The 24,608-nt window shown below is 43.7% G+C and overlaps 1 pseudogene; it reads right to left on the reverse strand.

The window, feature by feature from the left end:
* LOC129851562 (protein SHQ1 homolog) overlaps positions 1–24,608 on the reverse strand; it is a 67,629-nt pseudogene that overhangs the window by 14,944 nt on the left and 28,077 nt on the right.

Genomic DNA, 24,608 nt, shown 5'->3' on the forward strand with positions numbered 1-24,608 from the left:
GCCAGAACCCACGCCAAGAGGACCTACACCCAGAACACAGCATCACCAGCCACACCCCAAGCAAACCCTGGCCACACCTTATATAGACCCCCCCCCCCCCATATCAGACTTATGTCCCTTCTGCCCACACCATGCCCCCCGCCCCTGCGGCAAAGACCTCAACACGACAGCAGGATATATGCCCAGGGTGTGAGCAGAACAACAGGCCCAACCCCCGCTATTACACCCACCCAAGCCCCATCCTGCAACCTAAGAGGTATGTATCAGATGCTCAACATGCTCTGCTCACACCTACTGTGATTGTCCTGTACCACAAAAAAACACTAGACACTAAGGAACACAAAGATTTTACTATCTCATCCTGCAATTTACAAGATCTGAGGTCATCTGCCTTTGGCCTAAAGAGCAGAAACCCAGACTTTATAAAATAAATTGGAAATACAGACATTGTAATCTTACAAGAAACATGGTATAAAGGAGACGGACCCACTGGTTGCCCTCTAGGTTACAGAGAGCTGGTAGTCCCATCCACCAAACTACCAGGTGTGAAACAGGGAAGAGACTCAAGGGGTATGCTAATTTGGTATAGAGCAGACCTTACCCACTCTATTAAATTAGTCAAAACAGGTACATTTTACATCTGTGTATCCCCCCAATAGAATCCCAATACTTTAACGATGACCTCAACCCAGAGTCTCTTAGAGCGTTCACAGTCAGTCCACTGACACCCCTATCAGATCACTGCAAAATCACACTCTACTTGAACAGAGTTATGCTCAATCTTTAGGCAGCAAAGCCAAAATAACTGAATAATATTAAGAAATCCTATAGATGGAAGGAACATAGTGTGGAAATCTACCAAAAAACAATTAGGCAACAACAAATTCAATCCCTTCTAAACAATTTCCTGGACAAAAGGTTTCACTCTAATAAGGAAAGTGTAAACCTGGCAGTAGAAAACCTAAACAGTTTATTTAACCTCAGCTCAAAAAATTTCAAGTTGACAACCTAAGAAAATGAACAACAATGACAAATGGTTTGATGAAGAATGCAAAACCCTAGAAAGAAATTTAGAAACCTATCCAACCAAAAACATAGAGACCCAGAAAACCTGAGCCTACGCCTTCACTATGGGGAAAACACTAAAACAATATAGGAGTACACTAAGAAAAAATAAGGAACTCAATGTAATTAAAGAATCCATAGAACCTAATTATTTCTGGGAAAATTGGAAAACTCTAAACAAACAACAACAAAGAGTTGTCTATCCAAAACAGAGATGTGTGGATAAACCACTTCTCCAATCTTTTTCTCTCTATAACAAAGCACAGCAAAAACATATACATGATCAAAGACAAATCTTAGAATCAACAATTAAAGACTACCAGAACCCACTGGATTCTCCAATTACAATGAATGAACTACAGGACAAAATACAAACCCTCCAACCCAAAAAAGGCCTGTGGGGTTGATGGTATCCTAAATTAAATGATTAAATATACAGACCACAAATTCCAATTGACTATACTAAAACTCTTTAACATCATCCTCAGCTCTGGCATCTTTCCCAATATTTGGAACCAAGGACTGATCACCCCAATCCACAAAATTGGAGACAAATTTGACCCCAGTAACTACAGCAATCTTGGGGAAATCATATGCATTATCATTAACAGCAGACTTGTACATTTCCTCAGCGAAAACAATGTACTGAGCAAATGTCAAATTGGCTTACCAAATTACCGTACGACAGACCACGTATTCACCCTGCCCACCCTAATTGACAAACAAACAAACCAAAATAAAGGCAAAGTCTTCTCATGTTTTGTTGATTTCAAAAAAGCTTTTGACTCAATTTGGCATGTGGGTCTGCTATACAAATTGATGGAAAGTGGTTGGGGGAAAAACATGACATCTTCCCCGCGGGCGCTCGAGGGCCGGGCTCCCCAGCATTACGCACTCCTGCCACCATCACTACGCACAACTGCCTTCCCACGTCACGTGCATCAGCGATTTATTGGACTCCCCTGGACTCAATCACCTGTTTATTACCTCCCCTATATTTGTCAGTTCTCCAGCTCTGTTCCCTGCTGCTGCATTGATTGTCATGTGTCATTGTGTACCGACGCTGTTCCTGTCTTGTTACATGTCTGTTCTTAACTAAATGTTGACTCCCCGTACCTGCTTCTCGACTCCAGCGTCGGTCCTTACATTACATTATAAAATCCATGTACAAAAACAAGTGTGCGGTTAAAATTGGCAAAAACCACACACATTTCTTTCTACAGGGCCGGGGGTGAGACAGGTATGCAGCTTAAACTCCACCCTCTTCAACATATATATCAACGAATTTGCGAGGGCACTAGAACAGTCTACAGCACCCTACTAGAATCTGAAGTCAAATGTATACTGTTTGCTGATGATCTGGTGCGTCTGTCCCCAACCAAGGAGGGCCTACAGCAGCACCTAGATCTTCTGCACAGATTCTGTCGGACCTGGGCCCTGACAGTAAATCTCAGTAAGACAAAAATAATGGTGTTCCAAAAAAGGTCTAGTTGCCAGGACCACGAATACAAATTCCACACTATTGCCCTAGACCACACAAAAAAACGATACATACCTCGGCCTAAACATCAGCGCCACAGGTAACTTCCACAAAGCTGTGAACGATCTGAGAGACAAGGCAAGGGCCTTTCTATGCCATCAAAAGGAACATCAAATTCGACACAGGAATTAGGATCTGGCAAAAAAATACTTGAATCAGTTATAGAACCCATTGCCCTTTATGGTTGTGAGGTCTGGGGTCCGCTCACCAACCAAGAATTCACAAAATGGGACAAACACCAAATTGGGACTCTGCATGCAGAATTCTGCAAAAATATCTTCTGTGTACTGTACAATGTAAAATACCAAATAATGCATGCAGAGCATGAATTAGGCCGATACCCGCTGATTATCAAAATCCAGAAAAGAGCCGTTCAATTCTACAACCACCTAAAAGGAAGCGATTCCCAAACCTTCCATAACAAAGCCATCACCTACAGAGAAATTAATCTGGAGAAGAGCACCCTAAGCCAGCTGGTCCTGGGGCTCTGTTCACAAACACAAACAGACCCCACAGAGCCCCAGGACAGCAACACAATTACACCCAACCAAATCATGAGAAAACAAAAAGATAACTACTTGAATTTACAAAAAAAGAGGAAACTACAATGCTATTTGGCCTAAACAGAAAGTACACATTAGCAGAATACCTGACCACTATGACTGACCCAAAATGAAGGAAATCTTTGACTATGTACAGACTCAGTGAGCATAGCCATACTATTGAGAAAGGCTGCCGAAGGCAGACCTGGCTCTCAAGAGAAGACAGGCTATGTGCACACTGCCCACAAAATTAAGTGGAAACCGTGCTGTACTTCCTAACCTCCTGTCAAATATTAGAGACACATATTTCCCTCAGATTATACAGACCCACAAAGAATTCGAAAACAAATCCAATTTTGATAAAGTCCCATATCTATTGTGTGAAATACCGCAGTGTGCCATCACAGCAGCAACATGTGTGATCTGTTGCCCCAAGAAAAGGGCAACCAGTGAAGAACAAACACCTTTGTAAATACAACCTATATTTATGTTTATTTATCTTCCCTTTTGTACTTTAAGTATTTGCACATCATTACAACACTGTATATAGACATAATGACATTTCTTTATTCTTTTGGAACTTTTGTGAGTGTAATGTTTACTGTTACTTTTTTATTGTTTATTTCACTTTTGTTTATCTATTACACTTGCTTTGGCAATGTAAACATGTTTCCCATGCCAAAAAAGCCCCTTAAATTGAAATTGAGAGACAGAGAGGCTAATAAACGGGAGAGACTGGGAGAGCGAGAGACAGCCTGAGTTTAGAGAGTGAGGGACTAGAGACACAGAACTCATGTTATACTGAATGTGGATTATTATCAGAGTGAGATAAGCTCTTAGAGACTTACACAGAAAAACTCACAGCTGTAATCGCTGCCAAAAGGTGATTCTAACATGTATTGACTCAGGGTGTGAATAATTATGCAAATTAGATATTTCTGTATTTAATTTTCAGTAAATTAGCAAAAATGTCTAAAAACATGTTTTCACTTTGTCATTATGGGGTATTGTATGTATGTGGGTGTTAATCCTTTTTTAATTCAGGCTGTAACACTTTCTGAAGGCACCATATATTTTTTGATACATATTTCACCACTTTTATAGGTACTAAACTACTTCCATATATACAAAACATTGTGTTCGAGAGAGTCTCATCTGTCCATAGAGGGGTCATATTAGTTTGTTCGGACACTACAGACGTTCGGATGCTAGACATTTTTGTGAGAAGACTGATTTTCGGGATTTTTTAGACATGGACTCTACTGTAGAGCTGATTTACAGAGTGTGCATGTGTGTAGAATCCGCTATCAACGCCAAAAGCCTGTGTTTAGAGTGTCAAGGGATCTCGTTTGCAGAACGCGTAGGGATACATGTGTGTGTGGAGAGCCTTTGTTCCTGGTCTGTTAGCTACATGCTCACGTCCGTGAGGCATCATTAGAGTGCAGGCTGGTCTGTGCTGAGCGCAGAGTGTAGGGGAGAACAGACACAGGCACTTCAGAGAGTGGTCAGAGGTCACACCAGCCACAGAACAAACACAGCTCCTGCTATGCTGGCTGCCTCTGAAGCTGACATGTGACATGACCGCCGCTCTTGCTCAGTGCTACAGCACATAGTTTTTGCTTTGAGGGAGAAATATGTGTTGAAACATGTAAGCACCTTTATGATGATTGTAAATCTGGCGCTCGGCTTAAAATTAAGTGATACATCAAGAGCTCTTTAAAAAAAAATATATATATATATATACGGCGCTAGTTCATTTCAGGACTCATAAAAGAAGCACTCTGTTCAATGAAAAATCAGAGAGGAGAAGAGAGAGAACATCGGAACAGCTTTGGTTTGTTGTTTCCACCTCAACACTTACTGGCTCCCCCCAGCAGTATCTCATGCTAAAATATGACAGCTGTTTAAAACTATAAAAACAAATAAAGGATTGTAGTATTTCAGATAAAACACACAGTGTCATCACCATTTATAGACTGGCTAAGATAAGGACTGGGAATATCAAAAATAGAAACAAGAGGGATATTATATTCAGTGGGGCAATATTTAAAACACTCCAGGTAGAATGTTAATGACCTATGACCTATCCTGGAGAAAAATAACTTAGCTTGCACCTCCATCTCATGTCTGTTTCTCTGGAACAGCCAGACAAAACATGGTGTTAAAGGAGACTGACAGTGTTGAAGGGGTATAATGATGAGAGAGGAGTGAGATGCTGTGCAAGTGCAAACCCGACGCAAGGCAGAGGTAATTTGCTGCATTAAGCGGTGAATCACTCCCCACTCTCAATGGAAGAGTGCAAACAGACATTGCTCACACAAATTAGGGTGAATCAGTGAGGCAACGCTGCGGAAGACGAGTGTATGCAGGCCCTGTCAAAACACACACACAAACACACACACACACAGGATAGGGGTATCCTTTTTCCAAAATTCCATATTAATCAAAATAAGTGCAATAAACATTACTTGTAGAAAGCCAACAGTTCAGTGCTATATCATGGCCTATACTGTATATCAACATTGAAGTATAGCATATTGGTATCACAGTGAAAACCTTGTGAAAGGCTACAGAATGGCTGAGGGACAGACACCTCACTTTCCTGAGGTCACATATGCTCATGTCAGTCATGTCTTGTGGGAATACAAAGCATGACAGAACGAGGTAGTTGACTGGACACCTGACTCCTTTCCTGTGCTCTGAAGCTGGAGCTGCACTTAGTTTCAGCGCCATGCAGCCTGGGGAAACATAATACAGTAGGCCAGGGTCACAAAGGGAGAACGGAGCCGCATGCCTGCCTGCCCACGCCACATAGCACCAAGTGAGCACAAAATAAATTATATTTGCACACCCATTGGAGGAGTCAAGCCCTGGAGACCACCTGATTCATTTCTTCTTGAGGGCTATTCATCTTTTCAAGCACCAGAATCACTTTGCCTCTCAGGAAGGGGAGACAAGATTGAGTTTTATATTAGTATGAACCAAGAGCCGCTGCTCTGTGTGTGGGAGAGAAGGACTGTGACTATGCTGTCCTTGCCCCCCTGCCCTCCCATTGAAAAAAAGTGCTTTCTGTCAGGATAATACTTATAAGGTCGATTTCATGTAGTAATTTCCACCTTTGCAGTGTGCTTAGTACTGAGGAGCAACAAGGTCTCAGCAAATAAGCTTTAGCAGTGACAGTAAGATGCTTCATCTGTAAGTATCCACCATTGGCAAAACATGTCTTCAGAGACATTTGACCCAAGACATCCATGATACTGTAGATCCTCTGTTCAAGCCCTGTTGACCACATACTCACACAAAGCCAACTCAGTGACCTTGTGGTTAGAGTGTCCGCCCTGAGGTTGGAGTTCAAATCCTCGGCCGTGTCATACCAAAGACATAAAATTGGACCCAATATGTCTCTGCTTGGCACTTAGCATTAAGTAGATAGATTGGGGGTAAGGCCCTGCGATAGACTAGCGTCCTGTCCTGGGGATGTAGGCTACTTGTACATTAAGCTGCCTCACACTACAGAAACAGGAGATAGACTCCTGCTCCGATGTGCCATTCTGGTTCGCCCAAGGCTTGTGTAAGGCTACTTACTCGCCAACTACATTCGGGTCTAATCCTATCCATCTTCAGCAGTGATGGATAAGTGGCAGGCAGCTACAGAGGGAAATCTCTGTCATTACCCCAGAGAAGAGAGTAATTACTGGGGTGTGTTGACCTCTGGGGTCAAAGGGCAAGCACACTGCCACAGAAGGGGAAAGGGGACACCTAGTCAGTCGCACAACTGAATGCATTCAACAAAAATGTATCTTCTGCATTTAACCCCACGGCTGGCTGCCTTAATCGATGTCCAGGTCATCGGCACCTGGGGAGAAGTTGTTGTTGGGTGTTAACTGCCTTGCTCAAGGGCAGAACAGCAGATCTTAACAGCTCAGGGATTCGAACCAGAGATCTTTTGATTACCGAGAAGTAGGCCTAGTAATTAAATCTCTGTCAAAACACAGCATACACATTCAATTAATTAATGCCTTGTATAATTTATAAGACACATGACTTATACTGCCGGGGTAGTCCTTTGAAAAACTCCTGGGTGAACAGTATGAATTTCAGAATAACAATTCCTCGAGCTCTGAGAAGGCTGCGGTTATGGGGGACACGCAAGCCACTTTAAGATGAAAAACAGCTATTGTCACTTAATCAATGTGTCACTTAATCAATGTGAAGCCCCAGTGGGGAGAAGCAGCCCGCAGGTCCCCACAGTCCCCAGAATGGAGGTGTCTTTAAAAATGGGCCGTAGTCTCATCTCAGTCACTGTGCATCGGTATGTATGGAGTGGTGGTTTGGCTCTGCCTGCTCTCTGCTCTCCGGCCCTCTGCTTCTCCATCTGTGCGCTGGCTCGGGGAGCGCTTTTCTCTCAAACTAACAGCTACCGTGCTCCGCTCCACATAGAGCCCTCATCCATCTGCCTGACATGTGCTTCCTTGTTTGTTTTCGCTCCACGCCCTCGAGACGCAGGCAGCTGATGGTATTGAGCTGTGTTGACGGCACTCCTCCATTCATGCCAGATGAATCAATCACTCCTCCTGCACGCTGCGGTGAGTCCCTCGTTTAGCCACCAATCTCCTCTTCTCCAATCAATATGGAGTTTCTGCAGGGGCTTACTGTACTGCTGCCTCTACGAGCAAAAATATAAAATCTCTTCCCTGCAAGTCACCCCAGCAGCTAAACGGTACACATGAATGAACAATGACAAGTACTCAATAAGTGCCTTAAAAAGCAAATAAGATCTAACTTTGGACATTTGATTTCAGACAGTAACAATGTGTGAACATATCTGAGTTGAACCCAAAGGTTTCTTAGTGTTGACAGGGTACTAACTTTTTTGGGCGGGAAAGACACTGCATACATGAAAACTCAATGTCTCAAGATACATTTTAAAGCAGCAGCTGATATTTCCTGTTGGCGTCTGTTCAGTTTTGTTATCTCCCAACAACCACCACTATCTCTTTCCTTGAGAGGAAATGGCTGTGTGAATTGCATGTGCTAATCTAACAGCCTGCAAACAAAGTGCAACGCAATGACCGCGTCACCTTGAAGACACTTGAGTGATCTGCATAATTAAACACATACGTTGTATTATCAAAATGCTTAGCTTGGTATGAAAAGCCTTCATCAAAGAAACACCTGCACAGAGGCACAAAGTACAGAAGCTTTTTGAAACTCCTCAAGTAAGCTATGACACTTAACTAAAATGCCATGTATTCAATACAAAAAATGCAACATTTCCATGTTTGATGAAATGTCTGCATGAAGATAGAAAATACAAAATTAAGAATCAAATCAAATCATCAAATCTAATGTTAATGTTCACATACACATGGTTAGCAGATGTTAATGGTCACATACACATGGTTAGCAGATGTTATTGGTCACATACACATGGTTAGCAGATGTTATTGGTCACATACACATGGTTAGCAGATGTTATTGGTCACATACACATGGTTAGCAGATGTTAATGGTCACATACACATGGTTAGCAGATGTTAATGGTCACATACACATGGTTAGCAGATGTTATTGGTCACATACACATGGTTAGCAGATGTTAATGGTCACATACACATGGTTAGCAGATGTTATTGGTCACATACACATGGTTAGCAGATGTTAATGGTCACATACACATGGTTAGCAGGTGTTAATGGTCACATACACATGGTTAGCAGGTGTTAATGGTCACATACACATGGATAGCAGATGTTATTGGTCACATACACATGGTTAGCAGATGTTAATGGTCACATACACATGGTTAGCAGATGTTATTGGTCACATACACATGGTTAGCAGATGTTAATGGTCACATACACATGGTTAGCAGATGTTAATGGTCACATACACATGGTTAGCAGATGTTAATGGTCACATACACATGGTTAGCAGATGTTATTGGTCACATACACATGGTTAGCAGATGTTAATGGTCACATACACATGGTTAGCAGATGTTAATGCGAGTGTAGTGAAATGCTTGTGCTTCTGGTTCAGACAGTGCAGTATTATCTAACAAGTAATCTAACAATTCCCCTACAACTGCCTAATACACACAACTCTAAAAAGGGGTGAATGAGGATATGTACATATAAATATATGGAGGAGCGATGGCCGAGCAGCATAGGCAAGGTGTAATAGATGGTATAATATACAGTATATACATATGATGTAAGTAATGTAAGATATGTAAACATTATTACAGTGTCATTGTTTAAAGTGACTAGTGATCCATTTGTTAAAGTTACCAGTGATTGGGTCTCCATGTAGGCAGCAGCCTCTCTGAGTTAGTGATTGCTGTTTAGCAGTTTGATGACCTTGCGATAGAAGTTGTTCTTCAGTCTCTCGGTCCCAGCTTTAGAGAAGTCATCATCATTGATTGAATGCAAACAAGCTGTCATTCATGTACAGTACATAGAGGTAATTATGGCATATTCTCCGCGACGCCCATCTAATGATCATCATCGATATCATCCTCATCAAGATCATCACCAGTATCTGGTTGGACGATCAGCAGCGGGTTTCTGCAAGGACACTGCTCTAGGAATGTCCCTGTGCGGTTAGTAGCTGTGACTGTAGCAGGCTGTGAACAGTCTCTCTCCGCCTCTCCCTGTGTTCTGCTCCTGGAATGCCTGCTGCCCATAGGCTGTGCAGAGATCCACACCCCCTCCTTTGCCCTCTCTCCCAGCTCCTGGATCAGCTTGCTGGGGCTGTCAGCAGCAGAGGGGAGGGCACTGGTCTTCCTCTCGGCTGACATGAGAGCAGCACAGGACTCCTGGGAGAGTAGGGGGGAGGCAAGCTGGAGGAGGCTGGCCTCGGCACACTCTCCTCCTCTTCCCCCCTCTGTCAGCACAGTCACGCTCTTGGGTTCTGTCAGACTCCTCTCTGCTGTGTGACTGGGGAGTTCTACTGGAGCCTTTCTCCTCTTCCTCTACCAGCACCACAGTTTCCAGAACCTTCAGCTCCAGGTCAATTTTCCTTTGGGACATTTTCTGTAGGGGATCAGCCAGAGGGGTCACCTTCCTGGACATGACAAAGAGAGAGAGGACGGGATGAGACAGTCAGGCAAGTACATCAAAGATGGATCAGTTTGTCTTATTCAAATATTTAGAAATCCCAAAACCCCAACTGAAACCATTTGAAGAGCTGCTTTTCCAACACTGATTTGTGGGTATTATGACTAATGCTGTATGTCTGACTGCATTTCCTACAAAAAACACAGCAACGAGATCTCAATCTACAAATCTAATATCCATTACCCAAATCCCAGCCTCATCTCAATGCTAAGTAGACAGCAATTCACTGAGGCCTGAGCTCAATGAAATATTGAAATAATGTTTAATAATCATGTAGGAAGATGAGTGTGTCTGATATGCAGGTTCTGCCCCCTGAGTCTCCGCCTGAAGGTCTCCCTGTGGGAGGTGATAAGAGAGCGAGGAGGATTACAGAGTTTACAGGACTCCATCCAGCACTGCCATCTCCTTCCCCCCACCCCCACACAGACAGACTGACACAATACAAAAAGCTGCTGCTGCTCGTACTGCATGGAGCTACTGCACTCTGACTTCTGGAGGGATAAGAGTAAGGCATTCTGAAGAATCTGTCAAGACCCATTCTGTATTCCGACAGTGGATTTTTCATCTAGATAGGAGCAGAATGTTTATTTTTCCGGACACCAGAAAAACTGATGAAGACATCTTGTTCTTGTGTTTCAGTAATTCCCATTCTGGTACATCAAAGAGACATTTTTAATATCTCAAAGGCCAGCAGGGATTGCTTTTAGTGATGATGTTGGTATTCTGTAAAGAATGCTGCTTGTCATGAGGAGAGACTCCCATTAGCATCTATATTATATACAGGTAACTGCCAAAATAAAGGAAACACCAACAAAGTGTCTTAATAGGGTGTTGGACCACCACAAGCCATAACGGCTTCAATGCACCATGGCATAGATATTTCAATTGTCTGGAACTCTAATGGAGGGATGCAGCACCATTCTTCCACAAGAAATTACATAATTTGGTGTTTTGTTGATGGTGGTGGAAAACACTCAGGCGCCACTCCAGAATCTCCCATAAGTGTTCATTTGGGTTGCGATCTGGTGACAGACAGCCATTGCATATGGTTTACAGCATTTTCATGCTCATCAAACCACTTAAGCCCTGTGGATGGGGGAATTGTCATCCTATGGGGGCATAGCCATGGTAGCCAAAATAATGCCCTGCCCTAAGCATTATGGGATGTTAATTGCTTAATTAAATCAGGAACCACACCTGTGTGGAAGCACCTGCTTTCAATATACTTTGTATCCCTGTGTTAGAATTATTTTGGCAGTTATATTGTATATTAAAGAGGTACTTCTAATAATAATACAATAAATAATTTATATTCTAAATGTTTTTTGCCATTTATATTCACATTCTATACCAAAGTCAACTTTCCGACTGCAGAATAAAAAGGAGACCAACAAGCTATAGAACACAGCACTAATAAATTCAAGCGTTGGATAGAGTAAACGTGTCAAGTAACCTTGAGAATGGTCAAATAGACACCTGGCACACAACCAGCATTTACTGTATCAATAAATGTTGGGTCAAAAAAGTCAAATTCAGACTCCTTTGAATAGATAGATGCAAATGTAGAGAGAATGGACTCATCAACTAGCACATTGAAGCATGTTGATATCATGCACCTTCTATCCCAAGGAGAGCATCCACATAACATTGGATTTCTATAAAAGAGTAGTTTTATCCCTAATAAAAGGTCTCCTCCAACACCCATAATGTAAAGCCACTGGGGAATTGGGAGTCCCGGGCCTTATACATTATTCTTGAAGCTAAACCAGCGCAGGATGTTGCCAAAACTCAAGTGGCAGCTATTTTTCCACAGTGCAGCCGTGGTGATTAATAGCTGACCTTCTGCGGGTCGGCCTTCTGCAGGTCGATGTCCAGCGGGTCATCCTCCCGCTCCATTCAGGGCGAGATAAAGGACGAGCCTGCAGTTCTCCACAGCCATTGAGCTCCTTACACCTCAGCCACACTGAGGCCCCTGCTGCCCTCCTCAGCCCAATTAACCCACCGCTGAGAGCCAAGACAGCTCCTTATAACCGCAAAAGCTTAATGATCTCCCACTCCGGGGAGGAAACCATTTACACAGCAAACATGGAGGGATGTGTACTCATTTAGGACCTCGGAAGAGACTGTGTTAACAGATCTTATAGCTAGTGGTGGTGCTATATCAAATTAAACAAAATGTCCATTCAGGAAATGAGTGTAAGAGTATGAGGAAAGAAACGACAAAGAAAACATGACTGACCCATGACTCAAGTCCTACAAAAAAAACAAGGAATTGAAGGAGAACAATTACTCTGACAGTGAGTAACGGATGGTTAGGCATGCATATGACCCATAATAACACCCCCACCAGTGTGTGCAGAGTCAGACCCCACATGGAGACTGTAGACGATGGGTCTATAAAAGCCCTTCCTGGAGTAGAGCAGGCTGGCTGACTGGTTCTGGCTGGAGAGCCTCCTATAGCACTGCCACTTCAAAGCAGCACCCCCCTCTTTTACCCCCCCCCCCCTCCTGTGATCTTTTCCCCCTGTGGGAAGTCATTATTGAGTTAACATTGTAGGCTCTGTGCTTGTTTTCTCGCCTCCCTCCCTCACTCTGTGCTGCGGTGGGAAAAGCCCGGCTTGCGGTGAATACAAAGGCTGCTTTTGGAGAGAGGGAATAATGTTGTACACAGTTCAGTCATTACTAAACCACTGTTGTGGGTTGCCCTTATTAACTGAGGAGGGGTGGCTTTTTAAGGTTGGAAAACTTCTGTAGAGAAAAACATTCTTCCATCTGTCAGACACAAAAGTTCTTGGATGAGGACGGGAACAGGGTGGTAGGGAGAAGGACAGCTAGACTGAGGCAATTACAGACATGCATTTCTTTCATCGGCCTCATGTTCAATGACGTCATAAAACATTCAACACATGTCCCTACTCAGTCTCCTTAGGCTTGGATTTCCTGACTTCCTGAGTTTGATGGAGTGTGTGAAGGAGAGTGTGAGTAACACTGAAAATCTGTGTCAGAGGCATTATGCTGTATAACGAGGTGTTTGGAGTCCTATCAGGTGGGTTACACAGTCAGTCACTTCCCTCCAGCCATGTGTTGGTACCCTGCTATGCTGCCCACCTTTACCTCCACACTGATCTCATAACATCCCTCTCACAGGACTGTTGACAGTCACTGATCTCTCAACACCCCTCTCACAGGACTGTTGACAGTCACTGATCTCTCAACACCCCTCTCACAGGACTGTTGACAGTCACTGATCTCACAACACCCCTCTCACAGGACTGTTGACAGTCACTGATCTCACAACACCCCTCTCACAGGACTGTTGACAGTCACTGATCTCACAACACCCCTCTCACAGGACTGTTGACAGTCACTGATCTCACAACACCCCTCTCACAGGACTGTTGACAGTCACTGATCTCACAACACCCCTCTCACAGGACTGTTGACAGTCACTGATCTCACAACACCCCTCTCACAGGACTGTTGACAGTCACTGATCTCACAACACCCCTCTCACAGGACTGTTGACAGTCACTGATCTCACAACACCCCTCTCACAGGACAGTCATCACATTCATAGTAGGGATTGTAATCTTAGAGTGCTGTATAGTAAGGAACTGTATAGAGAGTCAATTAGTTGATGTGCAACATGAAGAGAGTTGGTAGAAGCTAGTTGTAGAGTTTGTTGTTTACCTAACTCCTATTCAAAACGAGGACTCAAGGAGAGGAAGTTCCCTCATACATTATTAGTATACCATTGATGCAACAGCACCGTCAGTGTTTCTCTCTCCCTCTGTGTGTCGGGCTTCCTGTGTAAGTACACAAAAGCTGGACGTCATGCAGAGAGGAAATCTGAAGTACTTATCCCTGTTAGCTGTGAGACAGTCTTGGCTTTGTTTAGCCCAGCGGGACACAGAGAGGATCTGCTGTCTCTGTGGTGGGGAGGGCTCAAATCAGACAGACTAGATACAATATCTATCTACTACCTCACAGACAAGGCCCAGGACAGGACAAGCTCCTGACAGAGACATGTCTGTAGTGTAGTTACAGTACATACCCAGAGAGGGACTGTCACACTAGCTGCATCATGGAAAGTAGTACAACCAAAAATCTGCAAAGAGAAAATAAAGCTCACCTGTATTCCATTTCTAACATTTCTACCATTTCATGAAAATAATTGTCAATGCGGCCAAAGCCCTCCAATTTGCTAGCTTCCGAATTTAACAAGAGACACATTTCTAGGAATTACTCAAGAGCAATTTAACATTTCTAAACTAACCTCCCACTGGGCAGCACAGTGTAAATTCTTGCCACTGCTGCACATTTTAAAACTGACCCAATTATGTACAGTACCAGTCAAAAGGAAAGTTTCTTTCCTTCTTAATGCATTTGAGCCAATCAGTTGTGTTGTGACAAGGTAAGGGTGGTATACAGAAAATAGCCCTATTTGGTAAAAGACCAAGTCCATATTATGGCGAGAACAGCTCAAATAAGCAAAGAGAAATGACAGTCCATCATTACTTTAAGACATGAAAGTCAGTCAATACGGAAAATTTCAAGAACTTTGAACGTTTCTTCAAGTGCAGTCTCAAAAACCATCAAATGCTATGATGAAACTGGCTCTCATGACCGCCACAGGAAAGGAAGACCCAAAGTTACCTCTGCTGCAAAGGATAAGTTCATTAGAGTTACCAGCCTCAGAAATTGCAGCCCAAATAAACGCTTCATAGTTCAAGTAACAGATACATCTCAACATCAAATCAAACTTTGTCACATGCGCCGAATACAACAACTAGTTTTTACCGTGAAATGCTTACTTACAAGCCCTTAACCAACAGTGCAGTTCAAGAAGAGTTAACTAAATATTTTCCAAATAGACTTAAGTAAAAAATTATAATAAAAAGTAACACAATAAGAATAACGAGGCCATATACAGGGGGTACAGGTACCGAGTCAGTGTGCGGGGGTACAGGTTAGTTGAGGTAATTTGTACATGTAGGTAGGGGTGAAGCGACTATGCATAGATAATAAACGAGTAGCAGCAGTCTACAAAAGGGAGGGGAGGGGGGGGGGGGGGGCAATGTAAATAGTGATGTACTGGGCCATACGCACTACCCTCTGTAGCGCCTTATGGTCAGATGCCGAGCAGTTGCCATACCAGGCGTTGATGGTGCAGTTGTAGAACCTTTTGAGGATCTGGGGACCCATGCCAAATCTTTTCAGTCTCCTGATGGGGAAAGGGGTTTGTCATGCTTTCTTCACGACTGTCTTGGTGTGTTTGGACCATGATAGTTCATTGGTGATGTGGACACCAAGGAACTTGAAACTCTCAACCCGCTCCACTACAGCCCCGTTGATGTTAATGGGGGACTGTTCGGCCCGCCTTTTCCTGTAGTCCACGATCAGGTCCTTTGTCTTGCTCACATCCTTTGTCTTGCTCATCACACTGCCTGGAAGTCCAGGATCCAGTTGCAGAGGGAGGTGTTAGTTCCAGAGTCCTTAGCTTAGTGATGAGCTTTGCGGGCACTATGGTTTTGAACGCTGATCTGTTGTCAATGAACAGCATTCTCATAGAGGTGTTCCTTTTGTCCACATGGGAAAGGGCAGTGTGGAGCGAGATTGAGATTGCATCCTCTGTGGATCTGTTGGGGCGGTATGTGAATTGGAGTGGATCTAGGGTGTCAGGGAGGATGCTGTTGATGTGACCCATGACCAGCCTTTCAAAGCACTTCATGGCTACCGACGTGAGTGCTATGGGACAGTAATCATTTAGGCAGGTTATCTTCTCTTCCTTGGGCACAGGGACTATGGTGGTCTGCTTGAAACATGTAGGTATTACAGACTCGGTCGGGGAGGGGTTGAACATGTCAGTGAAGACACTTGACAGTTGGTCCGCACATGCTTTGAGTACACGTCCTGGTAATCCGTCTGGCCCAAAAGCTTTGTGAAAGTTGACCTGTTTAAAGGTTTTGTTCACATCGGCTACCGAGAGTGTGATCACAGAGTTATCCAGAACAGCTGGTGCTCTCGTGCATGCCTCAGTGTTGCTTGCCTCGATGCGAGCATAAAAAGCATTTAGCTCGTCTGGTAGGCTTGAGTCACTGGGCAGCTTGAGTCTGGGTTTCCCTTTGTAGTTCGTAATAGTTTTCAAGCCCTACCACATCCGACGAGTATCAGAGCTGGTGTAGCAGGATTCAATCTTAATCCTGTATTGACGCTTTGCTTGTTTGATGGTTTGTCTGAGGGCATAGCGGGATTTCTTATAAGCGTCTAGATTAGTCTCGCACTCCTTGAAAGAGGCAGCTCTAGCCTTTAGCTCAATATGGATGTTGCCTGTAATCCATGGCTTCTGGTTGGGATATGTACGTAAGGTCACTGTGGGGACGACGTTGTCGATGCACTTATTGATGAACCCGAAGTCTGAGGTGGTGTACTCCTCAATGCCATTGGATGAATCCCGGAACATATTCCAGTCTGTGCTAGCAAAACAGTCCTGTAGTGTAGCATCCGCGTCATCTGACCACTTCCTTTTTGAGCGAGTCACTGGTACTTCCTGCTTTAGTTTTTGCTTGTAAGCAGGAATCAAGGGGATATAATTATGGTCAGATTTGCCAAATGGAGGGCGGAGGAGAGCTTTGTATGCATCTCTGTGTGTGGAGAAAAGGTGGTCTTGGATTTTTTTCCCTCTGGTTGCACGTGACATGCTGGTAAAAATTTGGTAAAACGGATTTAAGTTTGCCTGCATTAAAATCTCCGGCCACTGCTTCTGGGTGAGCATTTTCTTCTTTGCTTATGGTCTTATAGAGTTGGTTGAGAGCGTTCTTGGTGCCAGCTTCGTTCTGTGGTGGTAAATAGATGGCTACGAATAATATGGTCTACAGCTCATCATAAGGTACTCTACCTCAGGGAAGCAATACCTTGAAACTTCTTTAATATTAGACATCGTGCACCAGCTGTTATTGACAAATAGACACACCCACACCCCTCGTCTTACCAGACGTAGCTTCTCTGTCCTGCCGCTGCATGGAAAATCCTGCCAGCTCTATATTATCCATATCGTTGTTCAGCCACGTCTCGGTGAAGCATAAGATATTACAGTTTTTAATGTCCCGTTGGTAGGATAATCTTAATCGTAGGTCATCAATGAAATTTTCCAATGATTGCACATTAGCAAGAACAATGGATGACAGTGGGAGTTTACTCGCTCGCCTACGGATTCTCAGAAGGCAGCCCGATCTGTGGCCCCTTTTCCTGCGTCGTCAAGCAATTTACAGAGATCTGGGCCTGTTCCAGTGAAGGCATGATATATCCTTTTCGTCTGACTCGTTTAAGGAAAAAGTTTCTTCCAGTCCGCGGTGAGTAATCGCTGTTCTAAAGTCATTTTTGGTCAAAAGAGACAATAGCAGCAACATTATGTACAAAATAAGTGTTAAAAAAGAAGTTACACAAAACGCCAAAAAACAAAATAGCACCATTCGTTGGGAGACTGTAAAACGTCAGCCATGTTCTTAGGCACCATCTTGTACAGAGGAGACTACGTGAATCAGGCCTTCATGGTCGAATTGCTGCAAAGAAACCACTACTAAAGGACACCAATAAGAAGAAGAGACTTGCTTGGGCCAAGAAACACGAGTAATGGACATTAGACCGGTGGAAATCTGTCCTTTGGTCTGATGAGATCATATTTGAGATTTTTGGTTCCAACAGCCATTTCTTTGTGAGACGCAGAGTAGGTGAACGGATGATCTCCGCATGTGTGGTTCCCACCGTGAATCATGGAGGAGGAAGTGTGATGGTGTGGGGATGCTATGCTGGTGACACTGTCATTGATTTACTTAGAATTCAAGGCATACTTAACCAGCATGGCTACCACAGCATTCTGCAGCGAAACGCCATCCCATCTGGTCTGGACTGTCATTTGTTTTTCAACAGGACAATGACCCAACAGTGTAAGGCTGTGTAAGGTCTATTTGACCAAGAAGGAGAGTGATGGAGTGATGCATCAGATGACCTGGCCTCCACAATCACCCGACCTCAACCCAATTGAGATGGTTTGGGACGAGTTGGACCGCAGAGTGAAGGAAAAGCAGCCATCAAGTGCTCACATATGTGGGAACTTTTTCAAGACTGTTGGAAAAGCATTCCTCATGAAGCTGTTTGAGAGAATGCCAAGAGTGTGCAAAGCTGTCAAGGAAAAGGGTGGCTACTTTGAAGAATCTCAAATCTCAAATATATTTTGATTTGTTTAACACTTTTTTGGTTACTACATGATTCCATATGTGTTATTTCATAGTTTTGATGTCTTCACTATTATCCTACAATGTAGAAAATAGTAAAAATAAAGAAAAACCCTTGAATAAGTAGGTGTCCAAACTTTTGACTGGTACTATACATATATATTTCTGTAGAGACTCGCTGAAAAAAATCATAGAGAAACCACTGCTGACAACATACAATTACATTCCCCAGGCGTCTGGCCGTGGCTTGACTGGCCCACTGAACCCCCCTTAACCCAGTGGCCTGGGGTGGTCAGTCTGGTTCTAGCAGCAGCTGGTTGTCCCCCAAGGGCCTCCTGGGGCTGTGGAGAAGAGAGCTCTCCTCTGGGCATTGTCATACACACAATGTGTGTAGAGGCTGAATGGACGGCAGCGAGAGAGAGACAAAGACAGAGAGAGAGACTAAAGGGAGAAAGATCCTCACTTTCTCTTCCTAGACTAGCGAGCCCTTGAGCTAGACACCCACAGGTTGCCATGGTTTTTGCTCTAGGATTTAATTGACCCAATTAATTGATTGTGCGGCAGACAGTGGGTAAAGAGGGGGAGGAATGTGCGAATGCTGAAAGAGCAAGGGGAAGTTAGAGCCCTGCTGATTTAACTGAGGTACAGTAGCACAACACTGATCCTATGGGCTTTGGTAGACTGGCCTCAGTCAATCTACATTGGAATCCTTCCAAGCCTTTTGATGAGAGAACAGATACATAAAATGAGGACTAGGTTTTCATTTCAGTCTAACAACACTGCAGGAGTTGGGCATCAGAGGATCATCAAAACAAACCAGTGAAACAAATGGTAAAGAGGTGCTTTAATTTGTTAGTGGCAGATCATTGGAGGAAATGTTCAATGTATCTGACAATTCAAAGATATGTGAATAAAAGAATGTCCCTCTGTAATATAGAATATGTTGTAAGCAACATTAATAATCCACTTTAAACACCTTTTATCAGGACAAATACGAAATGGTGTTAGAATGATTTTCTCCATCCTGATACTACTGATCTGAGAGTGGATTGCCCACTTGTTTGTCTATGTGTGAGTTTGTGGAACGAGAGTTTCACTGGTCTAAATCACTGAAGTTTTTACGATACTGTAAATTTGAGGCCGATGTTTCTGCTGTCGGAGGGACTTTAAGAGCATGAACGCATGTGGGACAGCCCAGAGAGACAGACAGTATGAATCAACCCACGGAGCAACGCATTCATTAATCACTATGTCCATCATGAACGGCTGATCGTGTCTGGGAGTCGACTGTGGGGAGGACTGACAAGATACAGGGGATTACAGCTCATCTCATCTTACCACCGGAATCACAGAGAAAGAAAGACAACTCACTTAGCAGGAATGACAAATCCTTCACGGGGGAATATCTAACCGTGAGGAGTAGAACAATGCTTATACAATCTGTCATCAAACCTGCCACTGGGACAAAGGGCTGTCACAACTAACCATATGTGATAACAGAGCGCTGTCTATGGCATGCAAACCACAGCTGGTTGCTGCTCGAGGCCTGCCTGCCTGCCTAAAGAACAGCCAGTACTCCTCTCGCTGCTGCTTTGCATGGCAAGTGGACTGCGCTATTTAATTCCACATTCAGAAAGGAATGAAATGCAGTCTGAGGCACAACAATGTAGAACAGTTATGAAATGTCTACCTGGGAATAGATTGGCAGCAAGACAATGGAATGGAATGCCTGGGCTATGGAGATTCGAGCCAGGTGCCCTGAGGCAACCGCTACAACAGGAGGGTTAATACCTCAGTCTGGACTCAGCCACTCTCTTGCTGTCTCTACTCTCACTGTGTCAGTCTCTGCTGACACCACAGCTGAAATGAGCCAGGTCTCAGGGCAGAAAGACAAAAAAGCTTTGCTTTGTTAATTACCTGAAAAAAATTTCCGGAAAAGGGAAATGTAACAATTCAATCACAGGTCAATGCGGGAAGCACGAGGACTAATCCATTTAATGATCGATGCAGGGTTGCAACGTGTTGTTAGGTCAAGCTGACATTTAGCGCCGATGCACAGCGGGGGAGAGGAGGAGAGGGAGGCGGATGGGAAAGCACTCAAACGCCTTTCTGTCGTTTCATCTCCTTGACTCTGACTGAGGTGAGACTGATTGAGTTTTCCAGTGGCTTGACAGAGCTGCTCCACGCATACGCTCTGAGAGCTAGCGAGAGCGAGAGAGAGAGAGAGCGAGTGCAAGAGAGAGAGTGCGAGAGAGCTCAGGACAAAAACTCTCTCTGTACTCTCTTTTCCCTGTCTGCTGCAGTGTAACAGACAGATCAAAACGGACTCCAACTCTAATCTCCACCATTGATTTATTATTAATTGGCCGTCGAGGTATTTCCTTTTCCAGAGAGAATGGGACTTCGTTGGCAAAATTTGAACCAGAGAAAGCTCCAGTAAACTCCCGGCTGTCTGCATCTGGACGAGGGGCCTACAACGTCAGGAGCACATTTCACTGTTATTTTACAGACGAGCGCACCACTTGGCTAAACCCTCGCCAAGAGTAAAACAGAGCTCATTATGGAATGATGTGCTTGTAAAATATGTACAAGGGTGAGGAGAGAGCCGTGCATTCTACATCAATTAAGGAAGAAACTACAAAGATCTTTCTTGAGTTAACATACAAGCACAGATCTTGTACTACACAGTGCACTGTCAATCTTCTTCTTCTCATCCTAGTACTGTCACAGAGAGGCCTCAGTCTCAGTATGATCTACTGAGACTCCACTGCAGCACGGAGGGAGACTGTACAGACCACACACTCGCCAACAGACACACCTACTCATTCAAAGGTTTTTGTTTGTTTTTACTATTTTCTACATTGAAGGATAATAGTGAAGACATCAAAACTAAGAAAGAACACATGGAATCATGTAGTAAGCAAGAAATTTAACAAATCAAAATATATTTTATATTTGAGATTCTTCAAAGTAGCCACCCTTTGCCTTGATGACAGCTTTGCACACTCTTGGCATTCTCTCAACCTGCTTCATGCGGTAGTCACATGGAATTCATTTCAATTAACAGGTGTGCCTTGTTAAAAGTACATTTTTGGAATTTATTTTTCTTAATGCGTTTAAGCCAATCAATTGTGTTGTGACAAGGTAAGGGTGGTATACAGAAGATAGCCCTATTTGGTAAAAGACCAAGTCCATATTATGGCAAGAACAGCTCAAATAAGCAAAGAGAAACAAAAGTCCATCATTACATTAGGGTCAGTCAATCCAGAAAATTTCAAGAACATTGAAAGTTTCTTTAAGTGCAGTCGCAAAAACCATCAAGCGCTATGATGAAACTGGCTCTCATGAGGACCACCACAGGAAAGGAAGACCCAGAGTTGTCTCTGCTGCAGAGGATAAATTAATTAGAGTTAACTGCACCTCAGATTGCAGCCCAAATAAAATGCTTCAGAGTTCAAGTAACAGACACATCTTAACATCAACTGTTCAGAGGAGACTGTGTGAATCATGGTCAAATTGCTACAAAGAAACCACTACTAAAGGACACCAATAAGAACAAGAGACTTGCTTGGGCCAAGAAACATGAGCAACGGACATCAGACTGGTGGAAATCTGTCCTTTGGTCTGATGAGTGTGGTGGAAATTCTACCCTTAATCAATAATGAGGAAAGGCTAAATGAATAATCAATCAAGGTATTACTTTTATTAAAAATCTTGTTACAACAAGGAGGCTCGTCGCCCCACTCCGCAGGTGGTGAAGTGAGAGTCCACTGAGTGGATTTAACTTCTGGGTTACATACTATGTCAGGATAGGTGCAACTTCAGATATGACGTACAATGGTTCCAAACACTAACCCCACACATCCTGTGCCAGACCTTGGGCCCCAAATACAAATAACTTATTTTGTTCAGTACCTAGAACTTAGGACATTTGTTGTTACTTTGTTCTCTCCCCTAGTTCAAGGTGGAAACCGTCTCCCCCTAGGAGGTGACTGACACACAGACACTGAGGAGACAAGTGATTGGTTCCCCATTACTCACATCCCTTCACATGGTTTGCAATAAAGACACACAGTTCACATATGGAAACAATGTTTCCTTCTGACCTCCTTTTCCATACTCCTTGCTGATATTCTGCATAGCAACAGGGACATGTGAAAGATAAGACTGACTTCTCCCCTCTCTGGACCCAAGGTTACTGGGGCCCATTTGAGGGAGGAAGCGCAGCTGCCAACACCAGAGTCCGAAAGGAGACATTCTAATAACAGAGTTTCAACAGTTCAATCATATAAGCATATTCTGTAGATAAGACATCTTAATTATATTTGTTACTTAGCTTATATGAGTTAGTTTCTTTAACTATCTCAAGCCCAATGCCTAGGCTTAAAGAAGGATATTTTAGTACACAAACATTAGTAGGGTTAATCTCAGATAATCTCTGCATGTGTGGTTGCCACAGTGAAGCATAGAGAAGGTGTGATAGTATTTGCTGGTGACACTGTCGGTAATTTATTTAGAATTCAAGGCACACTTAACCAGCATGGCTACCACAGCATTCTGCAGTGATACACCATCCCATCTGGTTTGCACTTAATGGAACTATCATTTGTTTTTCAACAGGACAATGACCCAACACACCTCCAGGCTGTGTAAGGGCTATTTGACCAAGAAGGAGAGTGATGGAGTGCTGCATCAGATGACCTGGCCTCCACAATCACCCGACCTCAACCCAATTGAGATGGTTTGGGATGAGTTGGACCAAGGAAAAGAAGCCAACAAGTGCTCAGCATATGTGGGAACTCCTTCAAAACTGTTGGAAAAGCATTCCAGGTGAAGCTGGTTGAGAGAATGCCAAGAGTGTGCAAAGCTGTCATCAAGGCAAAGGGTAGCTACTTTGAAGAATAACAAATATATTCATATTTATATTCTTCACTATTATGCTACAAAATAGAAAATAGTAAAAATAAGGAAAAACCCTTGAATGAGTAGGTGTGTCCCAAACTTTTGACTGCTACTGTATATTATTACACAATAGGGGTGTTGCTGGCAGAGACTGTGGTTCCTAAAGGCTTAAAGTCTCATTGTCATTGTTCCACACATCCTTTCTTCAAATTATAGGCTAAACAGGCTACGGGAGATCATGGGAGCATTGCAAGTTCATACTATTGCAGACAACTCATGACAGAGTGAGCAATTAATCAACTTTCAGGTCCACTATATCTAGTCCAGAAAGACAACTCAAGTGGGTCTAGATAATCAAAACGGTTCATTTCATAACAGTTTAGGAACTCATTTATTTGGCATGATTTCCCGCAAAGTGTACCATTACAAAAAGACACACACCTGGAGGGAGCCAAGTTAGATCCTTTACATTCGCTGCCACAAAACTCCTTTCTCAACCCAGGCATATAAATAGCCCCTTGGTGGGACGCAATTGGCTTGTTGCAGAGCACTGAAGTCTAGATACAATCCTCCTGTCCAACATCCACCTCCAGGATTGGCTCACAGTAACCAGAGACATTCTGTTCTTTTCAAAACAAACAGAACACTCACTCTGAGGAAAACCTTACACAAACATTTTAGTTTTCATTTAGATTATGAGCTGTCTTACAGAGGGAGCAGAGAGAGAGAGCTCAGCTTCCAACTCCAGGGCCAGGACACAGAGTACAGAGACACAGCTCTACTCTCCCTGCTCCAAAACTCACGGTTTTACTTTTCTCTCCAGCCTGAAGAGCTAGCCTGGGAGGGAGAGTGCCTGGGAGGGAGAGAGCCGTGTGACACAATGAATCCTGCACTCGTCTGCTTTACACTCTGATGACAAGTTCAGCCAGTTGATCATGTTGGTGGCGAGCCCTGTGGTTGAGCCCTGGAGCGGGTCAGACAGACAGGCAGGCAGGCAGGCAGGCAGGCCCGGGAGGGAGGTGCATGGGCACAGCAACACAGCTGCCACAGGGGCACTGCCCCCTAACATCCCTCATGGCAAAGTGACAAGAGAGCATAGGCAACACACAGCTGCACATACTGTATAAGATAACTGCAGACTTATGGTTTCAACTACAAGTAGGGTCGTGTGCACTTCTACAACAGCATACATAGCCTACTATAT

Source organism: Salvelinus fontinalis, chromosome 3 (genome assembly GCF_029448725.1).
Source record: "Salvelinus fontinalis isolate EN_2023a chromosome 3, ASM2944872v1, whole genome shotgun sequence".
Lineage (NCBI taxonomy): Eukaryota > Metazoa > Chordata > Actinopteri > Salmoniformes > Salmonidae > Salvelinus > Salvelinus fontinalis.